This window comes from Triticum urartu, chromosome 2A (genome assembly GCF_056163025.1).
Source record: "Triticum urartu cultivar PI428250 chromosome 2A, HENAU_Tu73, whole genome shotgun sequence".
Classification (NCBI taxonomy): domain Eukaryota; kingdom Viridiplantae; phylum Streptophyta; class Magnoliopsida; order Poales; family Poaceae; genus Triticum; species Triticum urartu.
In genome coordinates, this window is record NC_141874.1 from 552,697,583 (window position 1) to 552,714,637 (window position 17,055).

General features: G+C 44.3%; 1 pseudogene; it reads right to left on the reverse strand.

Annotated features, from left to right (window-relative positions):
• Nucleotides 1-1,345: 1,345 nt before the first annotated feature.
• Nucleotides 1,346-17,055, reverse strand: LOC147985854 (uncharacterized; annotated as a pseudogene).

Here is a 17,055-nt window from a genome sequence, read left to right on the forward strand (position 1 = left end):
CATCAACTACACACATAGGAGGCTCCACCACGATCATTATTGTCAAGACATGAGATCAAACATAATATACCTATAACGGTGCCTAGATCTCATGACATAGTGTAGTGTGAAATTATTGTGAGACACATAGTAAGCAAGATGAAATAATTGCAATAGGTTGACTAATAAAGCTAGAGTCTCACAACCATAACTGAGAAGCTCACACAACCACACGAACGAAAAGCACATAAGAGTATCTCAAGCCAACTAAACCCAACCAACAGCGAGACACACGAGGCTTGAGATCTCAACACACACACAACACACACACACGAACACACCACTTCTCCCCTTTGTCATCAAGACAACAAAAAGGAGACAGATGGCGACACTCAGACTCGCTAGACAAGAGGAGGAGCACTCGAGGCATCATCATCATCAAAGCGCCACCCGGCCGTCGGGAAAGATCGAGGGATCCGTGTAGTAGAGGATATGCCTGGAGTGAAAGTAGAACGATCCTCAGGCCTAGGGTTGCGCCCCTTCTTAATAGGCACATAAGGAGCAGGAGCAGCTGGGGTCCAGTTGGATTTGCGCTTGGGAACAAAGGTCTTGAATGAGGCAATATACTTAGTTGGACAGACGGTCTCAATCAAAGCCTGAATGAATGGAGCATAGATCAAGGACTTGTTCTATTGCACACACTGACGGAGCTCGTAGTACATGAAATCCAGAACATCCACTTTCTTCTGATGATGAATATACACAAATACATCTAGCATGGAGCTCCGAATATTATGGGAATCGCCGGCCTTTGGAGTGAGGGTATACCTCAGGATATGGCGCATGGTGTCATAGAGGGGCAAGAGATCTTTGATTGACCCAGTGACAAACGACTTCTCTTGCTTGTATGCAAAGGAAATCTCATCCTTAGTGCGCTGCCCACTCTCTCTAACTATGCCAAGCTCATCAGATACAACCTCTGCATCCATGAAAGGTAGGAAATGATCTCAGAGAACTTAGCCATAGGAGCAGAGCACCGATGTGTTCCAGACATCCACGTGAGGGTGCAAGCAGAGTCATTGGAGGAATACAAAGTGGCAAAGAACTGCATTACAAGATCTTCAGTATAGCGATGGTTGAATGTGACAAACGGAATGAGACCCAATCTTCCAAGAGCGGAGTACACACCGGGATAAAAATGATCATTGTCACACAAACTCTCAGTGTTGACTTGCTTGTGAGGAGAAAACTACTTCGACTTGGTCATGATAAGCTCATGATAGACCCTTTGCTGAAACTCGTTCTTGAAGCGGGGATCCACTCCCATACCAGTGGCAGCTGCATAAGGATGGCTCTATCTCCCAGCCTAGAGCTCTGGCTTGGTCCACTTGGCAAGAGGCATATTCCGGAGGTCACACCCGCCCGAAATGGCCTGCTCGGGACTAGACTCTTCTTCCTCCTCTTCATCCTCATCAACATGATCATCTTCTTCTATCTCTTCATCAACATTGGGGTTGTCATAGTAAGCATCATCTTGCAAGTCATATTCTTCCTCAGAGTTATCGGAGGCTTCAACAACGGGCCACTTTGAGGCAGCACGGCAAACACGGCCCTGACCTGACACAGACCCCTGACCCATGCCTTCAGATGGCTGACGACGAGCAATTGAGAAATCCTTGGAACCTCCTTTTGGGCACTTGCGACGAAGCTCAGCCCTCTTGTTAGCGGAATCTGAAACACACGCAAACACCCAACAACACGAAGCACGAAACACAAATGAGTACAAGTGCATGATGTATGGCAAGGAGATAGACAAAATTAAAGTAAAAAGTTCCTGGATGGCCCGTGCGCACGGGGGTTTAGACCCTGTGGGCACGGGGGTCAAACACCCCGTGGACACGAGGGTCTCCCAGCGGTAGCCACTTCCATATCAAGATCCGGGAGTGGGTGCAGCAGGGGGACCAAAGGATCTATGCACTTGAATTCTACCTAGATACTAGATGTAGCCAAACGAGTCTAGTGAGAAAGGAAACCCTAAAGCTGGAAGACTTGATAGAAACCCAAGGGGAGAGAGCATGTGGACAGAACCAACCAGAGGAGGATCCCATTTGATGCAGATCTGCAGAGCAGGAAGCCCGACGAAGCCCGGAGGTGCTCCGGCGAGCGGAGGTGATGGCGGCGGCGCTGGAGGTTCTGGGGAGTGGAGGGGGCGAATGGGTGGGAATGAACCCCCCCCCCTCACGCCCCACCTCTTTAGGGCCAGAAATCGCGGACCCCGTGCGCACGGGCTAATGAGCCCCGTGCGCACGGGCTAAGTGAGCCCCGTGCGCACGGGGGTCCCGTGCGCACGGTACAGAGCCCGTGGGCACGGGGTATTCAGGAATTTTGACCAGAGTGCCTTTTTGAATATAGGGCTGAGTGTAGACTCTTACCCCTTCTTCACACGACACTTGGTCTATATTTCTGAATACATCGCAAGATATGACCTATCACTACGAGAAGGGTATATGTGGAGCACTTGTACCAGAAGAGAAGCGAGAAACACCCACCAAGAAAAAAAAGATAAAAGACAAGAAAAACAACACACAACACACACGAAGCAAACACGGACACAACCCTCAAGAGAGGGGGTGGCCTAAGCCACCATGTTTGAGTTTATTTGGTAGGGCACCGCAAAGATATGAACCTTGGGCCCAAGACCAATACTCATCTTTGAAGCACAAGTACCACCAAAAGTGGTTAATGTGAAAGATTGTGTTTGATTTATGCACTTCTAGGATGAGATAGCTCATGAGTTAAGCTAGCTCCCCCTAGACATGTGCCTACATCTAAGCAAGATAATACATGAGTATGTGTGTATGAGCAAGAATTTCATCCCAAGTTACTTATATCCACGATATTTAGCTCATGCCTTAACTCGCGGAATCTTGCTTCTTCAAGCGGCTTGGTGAAGATGTCGGCTAGTTGATTCTCGGTGTTGACATGGAGTAACTCAATGTTTCCCTTCGCCACATGATCTCTAATGAAATGATGGCGAATCTCAATATGCTTTATCTTGCTATGTTGAACCGGATTCTCGGCGATCTTGATTGCACTTTCATTGTCACACCAAAGAGGCACTTTGTCACATTTGACACCATAATCCGTCAAAGTTTGCCTCATCCATAATAACTGAGCACAACAATTTCCGGCGGCAATGTACTCGGCTTCGGCCGTAGAGAGAGATATACAATTTTGCTCCTTTGAAGACCAACTTACCAATGATCCCCCTAGGAGTTGACATGAACCGGAAGTGGACTTGCGGTCAACCTTGTCTCCGGCCCAATCTGAATCCGAGTATCCCATTAACTCAAATGATGATCCTTTGGGATACCAAAGGCCCAAGTTTGGGGTATGAACCAAATATCGAAGGATTCTTTTCACTGCCGAATAGTGGCTCTCCTTAGGAGCGGATTGAAATCTTGCACACATACACACACACTCAACATAATATCTGGCCTAGATGCACAAAGGTAAAGCAAGGAAGCGATCATAGAGTGATATACCTTCTGATCCACTTCTTTACCATTGGGATCAAGATGAAGTTGACCATTTGTGGGCATGGGTGTCTTCATTGGCTTGACATCTTGCATTTTGAACCTCTTGAGCATGTCTTGAATATAACGTGATTGGTTGATGAAGGTTCCTCCTCTCAATTGCTTCACTTGAAAACCGAGGAAGAACTTCAACTCTCCCATCATGCTCATAGTAAATTCCTTAGTCATAAGATTCTCAAACTCAACGTTAATAGCATGGTTAGTGGACCCAGAGATAATATCATCAACATATATTTGGCAGACAAACAACTCTCCTTTTACCCTCTTCGTGAAGAGAGTGGAATCTATTACCCCAATCTGGAACCCCTTCTCGCTTAGGAATGTCGTAAGGTGATCATACCAAGCACGAGGTGTTTGTTTGAGTCCGTAGAGTGCCTTATGGAGTTCATAAACGTGAGAGGGGTGATCGGGGTCTTCGAAACCGGGAGGTTGCTTGACATACACCAACTCCTTAAGAGGACCATTAATAAATGCACTCTTCACATCCATTTGATATAATTTAAAATCATGATGGGAGGCATAAGCAAGCAAGATGCGAATGGATTCGAGACAGGCAACGGGGGAAAAAGTTTCACCAAAGTCCAAACCTTCAACTTGGGTGAAACATTGTGCCACTAACCTTGCCTTGTTCCTTATTACTTGACCATGCTCATCTTGTTTGTTCTTGAAAATCCACTTTGTCCCAATGACATTATGATATTCCTTGGGTCTTTCCACAAGGATCCACACTTTGTTGCGGGTGAAGTTGCTGAGTTCTTCATGCATGGCATCTATCCAATCTAGATCATCAAGTGCATCTTCCACCTTAAGGGGCTCAACACAAGAGACAAACGAGTGATGTTCACAAAAGTTTGCCAAACGTCTATGAGTACTTACCCCCTTTTTGATGCTTCCATAGATGTTCTCGGTGAGATGTTGAAGATGTTTTAGCTTGGCGGCCACTTTTTGCTCTTTGAGGTCAAGCTCTTCTTGTTGGGGAACGTAGTAATTTCAAAATTTTCCTACGCACATGCAAGATCATGGTGATGCATAGCAACGAGAGAGGAGAGTGTTGTCTACGTACCCTCGTAGACCGAAAGCGGAAGCGTTAGCACAACGCGGTTGATGTAGTCATACGTCTTCACGATCCAACCGATCCAAGTACCGAATGCACGGCACCTCCGAGTTCAGCACACGTTCAACTCGATGACGTCCCTCGAACTCCGATCCAGCCGAGTGTTGAGGGAGAGTTTTGTCAGCATGACGGCATGGTGACGATGATGATGTTCTACCGACACAGGGCTTCGCCTAAGCACCGCTACGATATGATCGAGGTGGATTATGGTGGAGGGGGGCACCGCACACGGCTAAGAGATCAAGAGATCAATTGTTGTGTCTTTGGGGTGCCCCTGCCCCCGTATATAAAGGAGTGGAGGAGGGGGAGGGCCGGCCCTCTCTATGGCGCGCCCTAGGGGAGTCCTACTCCCACCGGGAGTAGGATTCCCCCTTTCCTAGTAGAACTAGGAGCCCTTCCAAGTAGTAGGAGTAGGAGGGAAGGAAAGGGAAGGGAAAAGGAGAAGGAAGGAAGGGGGCGCCCCCCCCCCCTCCCTAGTCCAATTCGGACCAGCCCATGGGGAGGGGTGTGGCCACCCTTTGAGGCCTTTCTCTCCTTTCCCGTATGGCCCATTAAGGCCCAATACGAATTCACGTAACTCCCCGGTACTCCCGAAAATACCCGAATCACTCGGAACCTTTCTGATGTCCGAATATAGTCGTCCAATATATCGATCTTTACGTCTCGACCATTTTGAGACTCCTCATCATGTCCCCGATCTCATCCGGGACTCCGAACTCCTTCGGTACATCAAAACATATAAACTCATAATATAACTATCATCGTAGCGTTAAGCGTGCGGACCCTACGGGTTCGAGAACTATGTAGACATGACCGAGACACGTCTCCGGTCAATAACCAATAGCGGAACCTGGATGCTCATATTGGATCCTACATATTCTACGAAGATCTTTATCGGTCAAACCGCATAACAACATACGTTGTTCCCTTTGTCATCGGTATGTTACTTGCCCGAGATTCGATCGTCGGCATCTCAATACCTAGTTCAATCTCCTTACCGGCAAGTCTCTTTACTCGTTCCGTAATACATCATCTCGCAACTAACTCATTAGTTGCAATGCTTGCAAGGCTTAGGTGATGTGCATTACCGAGAGGGCCCAGAGATACCTCTCCGACAATCGGAGTGACAAATCCTAATCTTGAAATACGCCAACCCAACAAGTACCTTCGGAGACACCTGTAGAGCATCTTTATAATCACCCAGTTACGTTGTGATGTTTGGTAGCACACAAAGTGTTCCTCCGGTAAACTGGAGTTGCATAATCTCATATTCATATGTATAAGTCATGAAGAAAGCAATAGCAACGAACTAAACGATCAAGTGCTAAGCTAACGGAATGGGTCAAGTCAATCACATCATTCTCCTAATGATGTGATCCCGTTAATCAAATGACAACTCATGTCTATGGTTAGGAAACATAACTATCTTTGATCAACGAGCTAGTCAAGTAGAGGCATACTAGTGACATACTGTTTGTCTATGTATTCACACATGTATTATGTTTCCGGTTAATACAATTCTAGCATGAATAATAAACATTTATCATGATATAAGGAAATAAATAATAACTTTATTATTGCCTCTAGGGCATATTTCCTTCAGTCTCCCATTTGCACTAGAGTCAATAATCTAGTTCACATCGCCATGTGATTTAATACCAATAGTTCACATCACCATGTGATTAACACCCATAGTTCACATCGACATGTGACCAACACCCAAAGGGTTTACTAGAGTCAATAATCTAGTTCACATCACTATGTGATTAACACCCAAAGAGTACTAAGGTGTGATCATGTTTTGCTTGTGAGAGAAGTTTAGTCAACGGGTCTGCCACATTAGATACGTAAGTATTTTGCAAATTTCTATGTCAAGGTATGTATTCATTGAAAAACTTATCAAGCGTCTTGATCTATCTCTGTAGATCTTGATGCTCAATATGTAAGCAGCTTCACCGAGGTCTTTCTTTGAAAAAATTCATTTCAAACATTCCTTTATGCTTTGCAGAATAATTCTACATCATCTCCGATCAACAATATGGCATACATATACTTATCAGAAATGTTGTAGTGCTCCCACTCACTTTCTTGTAAATACAGGCTTCACCGCAAGTCTGTATAAAACTATATGCTTTGATCAACTTATCAAAGCATATATTCCAACTCCGAGATGCTTGCACCAGTCCATAGATGGATCGCTGGAGCTTGCATATTTTGTTAGTACCTTTAAGATTGACAAAACTTTCTTGTTGCATCATATACAACTCTTCTTTAATAAATCCATTAAGGAATGTAGTTTTGTTTATCCATTTGCCAGATTTCATAAAATGTGGCAATTGCTAACATGATTCGGATAGACTTAAGCATAGATACGAGTGAGAAACTCTCATCGTAGTCAACACCTTGAACTTGTCGAAAACCTTTTGCGACAATTCTAGCTTTGTAGATAGTAACACTACTATCAGCGTCTGTCTTCCTCTTGAAGATCCATTTAATCTCAATTGCTTGCCGATCAACGAGCAAGTCAATCAAAGTCCATACTTTGTTCTCATATATGGATCTCATCTCAGATTTCATGGCCTCAAGCCATTTCACGGAATCTGGGCTCATCATCGCTTCCTCATAGTTTGTAGGCTCGTCATGGTCAAGTAACATGACCTCTAGAACAGGTTTACCGTACCACTCTGGTGCGGATATCACTCTGTTTTACCTACGAGGTTCGGTAGTAACTTGATCTGAAGTTACATGATCATCATCATTAGCTTCCTCACTAATTGGTGTAGTAGTCACAGGAACAGATTTCTGTGATGAACTACTTTCCAATAAGGAAGCAGGTATAGTTACCTCATCAAGTTCTACTTTCCTCCCACTCACTTCTTTCGAGAGAAACTCCTTCTCTAGAAAGGATCTATTCTCAGCAACAAATTTGCCTTTGGATCTGTGATAGAAGGTGTACCCAACAATTTCGTTTGGGTATCCTGTGAAGATGCACTTCTCCGATTTGGGTTCAAGCTTATCAGTTTGAAACCTTTTCACATAAGCATTGCCGCCCCAAACTTTAAGAAACGACAACTTTGGTTTCTTGCCAAACCACAGTTCATAAGGCGTCGTGTCAACAGATTTTGATGGTGCCCTATTTAACGTGAATGTAGCTGTCTCTAATGCATAACCCTAAAACGATAGTGGTAAATCGGTAAGAGACATCATAGATTGCACTATATCAAATAAAGTACGGTTATGACGTTCGGACACACCATTACGTTGTGGTGTTCCAGGTGGCATGAGTTTGTGAAACTATTCCACATTGTTTTAATTGAAGACCAAACTCATAACTCAAATATTTGTCTTTGTGATCAGATCGTAGAAACTTTATTTTTCTTGTCACGATGATTTTCCACTTCACTCTGAAGTTCTTTGAACTTTTCAAATGTTTCAGACTTATGTTTCATCAAGTAGATATACCCATATCTGCTCAAATCATCTGTGAAGGTCAGAAAATAACGATACCCACCGCGAGCCTCAACATTCATCGGACTGCATACATCGGTATGTATTATTTCCAATAAGTCAGTTGCTTGCTCCATTGTTCCGGAGAAGGGAGTCTTAGTCATCTTGCCCATGAGGCATGGTTCATAAGAATCAACTGATTCATAATCAAGTGATTCCAAAAGCCCATCAGCATGGATTTTCTTCATGCGCTTTACACCAATATGATCTAAACGGCAGTGCCACAAATAAGTTGCACTATCATTATTAACTTTGCATCTTTTGGCTTCAATATTATGAGAATGTGTATCACCACAATCAAGATCCAACAAACCATTTTCATTGGTTGTATGACCATAGAAGGTTTTATTCATGTAAACAAAACAACAATTTATTCTCTTACTTAAATGAATAACCGTATTGCAATAAACATGATCAAATCATATTCATGCTCAATGCAAACACCAAATAACACTTATTTAGGTTCAACACTAATCCGGAAAGTATAGGGAGTGTGCGATGATGATCATATCAATCTTGGAACCACTTCCAACACACATCGTCACTTCACCCTTAACTAGTCTCTGTTCATTTTGCAACTCCCGTTTCAAGTTACTACTCTTAGCAACTGAACCAGTATCAAATACCGAGGGGTTGCTAAGAACACTAGTAAAATACACATCAATAATCTGTATATCAAATATACCTTTGTTCACTTTTCCATCCTTCTTATCCACCAAATACTTGGGGTAGTTCTGCTTCTAGTGACCAGTCCCTTTGCAGTAGAAGCACTTAGTCTCAGGCTTAGGACCAGATTTGGGCTTCTTCACTTGAGCAGCAACTTGCTTGCCATTCTTCTTGAAGTTCCCTTTCTTTCCCTTTGCCCTTTTTCTTGAAACTAGTGGTCTTGTTAATCATCAACACTTGATGCTCTTTCTTGATTTCTACCATCATCGATTTCATCATCATGAAAAGCTCGGGAATCATTTTCATCATCCCTTGCATACTATAGTTCATCACGAAGTTCTACTAACTTGGTGATGGTGACTAGAGAATTCTGTCAATCACTATTTTATCTGGAAGATTAACTCCCACTGATTCAAGCGATTGTAGTACCCAGACAATCTGAACACATGCTCACTGCTTGAGCTATTCTCCTCCATCTTTTAGCTATAGAACTTGTTGGAGACTTCATATCTCTCAACTCGGGTATTTGCTTGAAATATTAACTTCAACTCCTCGAACATCCATATGATCCATGACATTCAAAACGTCTTTGAAGTCCTGATTCTAAGCTGTTAAGCATGGTGCACTAAACTATCAAGTAGTCATCATATTGAGCTAGCCAAACGTTCATGACGTCTGCATCTGCTCCTGCAATAGGTCTGTCACCTAGCGGTGCATTAAGAACATAATTCTTTTGTGCAGCAATGAGGATAAACCTCAGATCACGGATCCAATCCGCATCATTGCTACTAACATCTTTCAACTTGGTTTTCTCTAGGAACATATCAAAATAAAATAGGGGAGCTAAACACGAGCTATTGATCTACAACATAGATATGCTAATACTACCAGGACTAAGTTCGTGATAAATTTAAGTTCAATTAATCATATTACTTAAGAACTCCCACTTAGAAAGTCATCCCTCTAATCTTCTAAGTGATCACGTGATCCAAATCAACTAAACCATAACCGATCATCACGTGAAATGGAGTAGTTTTCAATGGTGAACATCACTATGTTGATCATATCTACTATATGATTCACGCTCGACCTTTCAGTCTCAGTGTTCCGAGGCCATATCTGCATATGCTAGGCTCGTCAAGTTTAACCTGAGTATTCGGCGTGTGCAAAACTGGCTTGCACCCGTTGTAGATGGACGTAGAGCTTATCACACCCGATCATCACGTGGTGTCTGGGCACGACGAACTTTGGCAACGGTGCATACTCACGGAGAACACTTTTATCTTGAAATTTAGTGAGAGATCATCTTATAATGCTACCGTCAATCAAAGCAAGATAAGATGCATAAAAGATAAACATCACATGCAATCAATATAAGTGATATGATATGGCCATCATCATCTTGTGCTTGTGATCTCCATCTCCGAAGCACCGTCATGATCACCATTGTCACCGGCGCGACACCTTGATCACCATTGTAGCATCGTTGTCATCTCGCCAATCTTATGCTTCGACGACTATCGCTACCGCTTAGTGATAAAGTAAAGCATTACAGCACGATTGCATTGCATACAATAAAGCGACAACCATATGGCTCCTGCCAGTTGCCGATAACTCGGTTATAAAACATGATCATCTCATACAATAAAATTTAGCATCATGTCTTGACCATATCACATCACAACATGCCCTGCAAAAACAAGTTAGACGTCCTCTACTTTGTTGTTGCAAGTTTTACGTGGCTGCTACGGGCTTAGAAAGAACCGTCTTTACCTAAGCATCAAAACCACAACGATAGTTTGTCAAGTTGGTGCTATTTTAACCTTCGCAAGGACCGGGCGTAGCCACACTCGGTTCAACTAAAGTTGGAGAAACTGACACCCGCCAGCCACCTGTGTGCAAAGCACGTTGGTAGAACCAGTCTCGCGTAAGCGTACGCGTAATGTCGGTCTGGGCCGCTTCATCCAACAATACCGCCAAACCAAAGTATGACATGCTGGTAAGCAGTATGACTTATATCGCCCACAACTCACTTGTGTTCTACTCGTGCATATAACATCAACGCATAAAACCTGGCTCGGATGCCACTGTTGGGGAACGTAGTAATTTCAAAATTTTCCTACGCACACGCAAGATCATGGTGATGCATAGCAACGAGAGAGGAGAGTGTTGTCTACGTACCCTCGTAGACCGAAAGCGGAAGCGTTAGCACAACGCGGTTGATGTAGTCATACGTCTTCACGATCCGACCGATCCAAGTACCGAACGCACGGCACCTCCGAGTTCAGCACACGTTCAACTCGATGACGTCCCTCGAACTCCGATCCAGACGAGTGTTGAGGGAGAGTTTTGTCAGCACGACGGTGTGGTGACGATGATGATGTTCTACCGACGCAGGGCTTCGCCTAAGCACCGCTACGATATGATCGAGGTGTATTATGGTGGAGGGGGGCATCGCACACGGCTAAGAGATCAAGAGATCAATTGTTGTGTCTTTGGGGTGTCCCCTGCCCCCGTATATAAAGGAGTGGAGGAGGGGGAGGGCCGGCCCTCTCTATGGCGCGCCCTAGGGGAGTCCTACTCCCACCGGGAGTAGGATTCCCCCTTTCCTAGTAGAACTAGGAGCCCTTCCAAGTAGTAGGAGTAGGAGGGAAGGAAAGGGAAGGGAAAAGGAGAAGGAAGGAAGGGGCGCCCCCTCCGTAGTCCAATTCGGACTAGCCCATGGGGAGGAGTGCGGCCACCCTTTGAGGCCTTTCTCTCCTTTCCCGTATGGCCCATTAAGGCCCAATACGAATTCCCGTAACTCCCCGGTACTCCCGAAAATACCCGAATCACTCGGAACCTTTCCAATGTCCGAATATAGTCATCCAATATATCAATCTTTACGTCTCGACCATTTCGAGACTCCTCGTCATGTCCCAGATCTCATCTGGGACTCTGAACTCCTTCGGTACATCAAAACATATAAACTCATAATATAACTGTCATCATAGCGTTAAGCGTGCGGACCCTATGGGTTCGAGAACTATGTAGACATGACCGAGACACATCTTCGGTCAATAACCAATAGCGGAACATGGATGCTCATATTGGCTCCTACATATTCTATGAAGATCTTTATCGGTCAAACCGCATAACAACATACGTTGTTTCCTTTGTCATCGGTATGTTACTTGCCCGAGATTCCATCGTCGGCATCTCAATACCTAGTTCAATCTCGTTACCGGCAAGTCTCTTTACTCATTCCGTAATACATAATTTCGCAACTAACTCATTAGTTGCAATTCTTGCAAGGCTTAGGTGATGTGCATTACCGAGAGGGCCCAGAGATACCTCTCCGACAATCAGAGTGACAAATCCTAATCTCGAAATACGCCAACCCAACAAGTACCTTCGGAGACACCTTAGAGCACCTTTATAATCACCCAGTTACGTTGTGATGTTTGGTAGCACACAAAGTGTTCCTCCGGTAAACGGGAATTGCATAATCTCATATTCATATGTATAAGTCATGAAGAAAGCAATAGCAACAAACTAAACGATCAAGTGCTAAGCTAACGGAATGGGTCAAGTCAATCACATCATTCTCCTAATGATGTGATCCCGTTAATCAAATGACAACTCATGTCTATGGTTAGGAAACATAACCATCTTTGATCAACGAGCTAGTCAAGTAGAGGCATACTAGTGACATACTGTTTGTCTATGTATTCACACATGTATTATGTTTCCGGTTAATACAATTCTAGCATGAATAATAAACATTTATCATGATATAAGGAAATAAATAATAACTTTATTATTGCCTCTAGGGCATATTTCCTTCACTTCTTCACTTGGTTTTGGACTTGATGAAGAAGCTTGTCCTTGAGATTGTTTTAGCCTTGGAGATTGCAACCACAAGTTCTTGCTCATTAGGAAGTGATGAAGACGGAGAAAATTGTGGTTGGGGTAGATCTTGATCTTGATCATGACTTTGAGCTTGATCTTGAGCCTCAGTGATTAGTTCTTCGTCATTTGGAAGAGCTTGCTCTTGATCTTGCTCAGGAATATGAGGGACTTGATCTTGTTCTTGGATAGGTTCATGATCTCCCGAAGCATCATGAACAAGTGGTGTCGGTGATGACTTCCCTTGTGGAGACTCCACAAGAGGGGCTCTTACTCCGTCTTCTTCTACTTGGACATGGCTTGTTTCTTGTGGAAGAATGTGGCCTATCCCCATTGTCATTATAGCTTGTGAAGGAGCCTCATCACCTACAACACTAGGAACAATTTGCTCCACACGGGAGCCATTATCTTCATCAGACTCCACATTTACCGTTTCCTCAATGCACCCGGTGGATTTATTGAGAACTTGGTAAGCATGAGAGTTTGATGCATATCCAACAAATATGCCCTCATAAGTTCTAGGCTCAAATTTAGCTAATCGGGATTTCTTGTTTAAAATGAAACACTTACAACCGAATACTCGAAAGTATTTGACGTTAGGCTTTCTCCGATTAGGAGCTCATACGGGGTCTTGTTCTTGAGCTTGCAAAGATAAAGACGGTTTGAAGCAGGGCATGTGGTGTTGATGGCTTCGGCCCAAAGCTTGTATGGAGATTTGTACTCATCAAGCATGGTCCTAGCCATCTCAATAAGAGTCCGATTCTTCCTCTCCGCAACACCATTTTGTTGGGGAGTATATGGTGTGGCATATTGGTGCTTTATCCCCTCTTCACTCAAGAATTCATCCATTGTATAGTTCTTGAACTCGGTGCCATTGTCACTTCAAATTGCCTTGATCTCATAGTTATGTTAACGTTGAGCTTCTTTGGCAAAGTTGATGAAGGTTTCTTGAGTTTCATCTTTAGTCTTGAGAAAGTACATCCAAGTATATCGTGTGTAGTCATCAACAATGACAAGCCAATACCTCCTCCCTCCCAGACTATCATATGTTCGAGGCCCAAATAGATCCAAATGGATAAGCTCAAGGGGCCTCAAGGTGGTGATGAAAGTCTTCACTCTATGAGCTTTTTCATGAAGCTTTCCGGCAATACAAGCACTACAAGGACGATCTTTGGCAAAAGACACATTGGTTAGTCCAAGGATGTGCTCCCCCTTTAAGAGAGCTTGTAAATTTCTCATGCCCGCGTGGGCTAGCCTACGGTGCCATAGCCACCCCACATCGGCCTTGGCCATTAGGCATGTTGCAAGATGAGTTTTCTCTTTTGAGAAACCAACCACATAAAGGTTGTCTTCAACATTCCCAACAAAGACCACTTTGAGATTGCTTCTCTTAAAGACGGTCACATGGAATTCACCAAAATGTGAATCATATCCGGCGCGAGCCAATTGAATAGTTGAAAGTAAATTGTAGTGAAGGGATTGGACAAGCATGACATTTGAAAGAGACGAACCATTAGAGATTACCACCTTGCCCAAACCCAATACCTTGCCCTTGCTATTTTCACCAAAAGAGATGTTCGAAGAGGCCTTGAGTGAATCAACGAACTCCACAAGCATCTCCCTTTCTCCGGTCATATGATTGGTGCATCCACTATCGATCATCCATTGAGTCCCACCGGAGACATAGTCCTACAAGAATCAAGCTTTGGTTATAGGTACCCATTTTGCAATGGGTCTTGGTGAGTTAGCAACAAGGGTCTTGGGAACCCAAATAGTCCAAGCATAATCATCATAGTTAGTCCCAACAAATTTTGCAAAAGTATAGCCATCATCTCCTCTCATGAGAACATAAGATGGATTGTTCTTGATGGCAAAATTCTTGGGAATGGCCTTGTCCCTGATGACCTTGCCACTCCCAAAACCCTCCTTTTCCTTCTCCTTCTCCTTGTGCCCTTCTTGCACAAACACTACCTTTTGGGGAGGGGAAGGAGTCGGACCGATCTTCTTCTTGTTGTTCTTCTTCTTTTTCTTACCATTCTTAGATGCGGGATCAAACCCAACTCCCTCCTTGGCAACACACTCCTTTTGGTTGCTCAAGAGGTCGTTTTGGTTTTTCTCCCCTTGGATGCATGATACAAGCCCTTTCTCAATTTGGGCCTTCAACTTCTTATTCTCCTCTTGAAGGGAGGTGCAATCATGAACAAAGTTAGTCGTACAAGCATCATCATTTAAATCTATATGAGGTATGGAAGTGAGAGCCTGAATGGTTTTAGCTTTTAGTTGAGCATAAGACTCAGTGAGGGCAATGAGGTCACCTTTGACAACCTTGGAACTAGTCACAAGGAACTCATGCTCCTCAACAAGTCTTGTGTGATCAACTAGAAGCTTTTCAACTCTAACGTTAAGAGCATCTTTGTTCTCAAGAGCAAGTTGCAAAGAATTATTGGTTTTAACAAAGTCAATTTGATGAGCTGATAAGGCTTCCTCAAGTGAAGCTCTCATGACACTCTCTTCATTAAGTTCGTGCTTGAGGAGATCAACTCTCTCTTTTTCCTCTATAAGGAGGTTTTCAACGTTCTCAATAAAGTCATCGCGTTCGGCAAGTGACTTAAGGAGATCGCCAAAACGAGCACGAGCTTCACCATGAAGAGTTTTCATGAAAGCCATTAAGGATTCCTCATCATTATCCATGCCCTCATCACACTCATCCTCCACTATCTCACATGAGACATTGGGAGTGTAGTTGTCGGGTTTCTTGGATTTGGACTTGGTTTTTACCTCTTTGGCCATGAGACACCGATGAGTGAAAGTCTTGTCCTCGTTTGGAGAGTCGAATAGGCCGGTGGTGGAGGAGGAGGTAGCGGCATGCATGGCAAAGGCGGCCGTGCCCACTTGATCATCATCACCGTCATCTTCATCTCCAGACATGCATTCTTCATGAACAAGAGCCTTGTCACCCTTCCTCTTTGCAAACTTGGTGAACTTCTTCTTCTTGAGCACAAGCTTCTCGGACTTGTCTTCATGTCTCTCATACGGACAATCATGTACAGAGTGTCTTGGACTATCACAATTGTAGCATTTCCTTCGTCCAAAGGATCTTCCTTGAAGATTTTTTCCTTTGTTTGCCATGGTCCCGGAGTACTTCTTGACTAAGAGTGCCAAGTCTTCTGCAAAATCATTTGCCGGGCACGAGGTGTCAGTGTCCTCCTCACATATCTCTTCACTCACGTCTTCCTCCCTTGAGGGTTGGCTTATCACTTTCTTGGCCTTCAAAGCAAAATTGGAGTTCTTGGTTGCTTGAGCTATTGCAAAGGTTTTCTTGGACTTGGTTTCCAAAAGAACATGAGTAGAGAAGGTGGAAACAACTTGAGCCGCGGTCAACTTGTGATAGTCTGGACGTTGATGAACCATCATGACCATGGTATGTTCTGTGAGAACCATAGCATCTATGAACTTGTCCTTGATGAAATCATCATTTGCCCAAGTGCACCCAAAGGTTCTCAAGTTGAGCACAAGGGACTTCAACCTTCGGTAAACCTCTTCTGTGGACTCACCCTCATTCCTCACAAAGAGATTGACTTCTTGCTTGAGCAAAGCCAACCGAGATCTTCGAATGGCTTCATCTCCTTTGAGAGCCTCCTCAAGGCAACCCCAAATTTCCTTTGTGGTTTTGAGAAGATCAATGGAGTCACTATAGTCTTTGGTCATAGCGGTGCGTAACATGTTGTGTGTGGTTGCATTGAGTTGGTTATCAACCGCTTCCCTTAGAGTGAGATTCATTGGGTCCTTGGGGTTGAACCCATTGACCACAATCCACCACAGTTGAGTTGAAGCATTGCACATGTGTGACTCCATATCTAGCTTCCACTTAGCAAATGCATTAGCTTTAAAAGGGGGCGGAGGCCCAACGAGATTAATGCAAGGATGTTGCAAAGGTTGAGGAGAGTAAAAAGGTTCCACGGCATTGTACTTGGGAACTTGAGTACGAGCCGGAGAAGCAAGAGGTTCCCTCGAGTCATCCGCATCATGAACGTCATTTGGATCAAACGAGTTTGATGCAGATGTTGATGGCTTCAAGCGAGCATCAATTTCCTCCTTGACCGAGGACCGAACCTCTTTCAACATAGAGGCTTTGAGGTCCGCAAACACTAAAAGAATATCGGTCGCGGTCAAGGGGGCGCCCGGGTTAGGAGGAGTGGCGGGAGCAACGACCGGGGCACCAAGTGCCTCGTTCACGGCGGGGGGTAGGTTTTGACCATCCCCCGCAACGGGTGCGCCACCTCCCTCATTCCCTAGATCGACCAT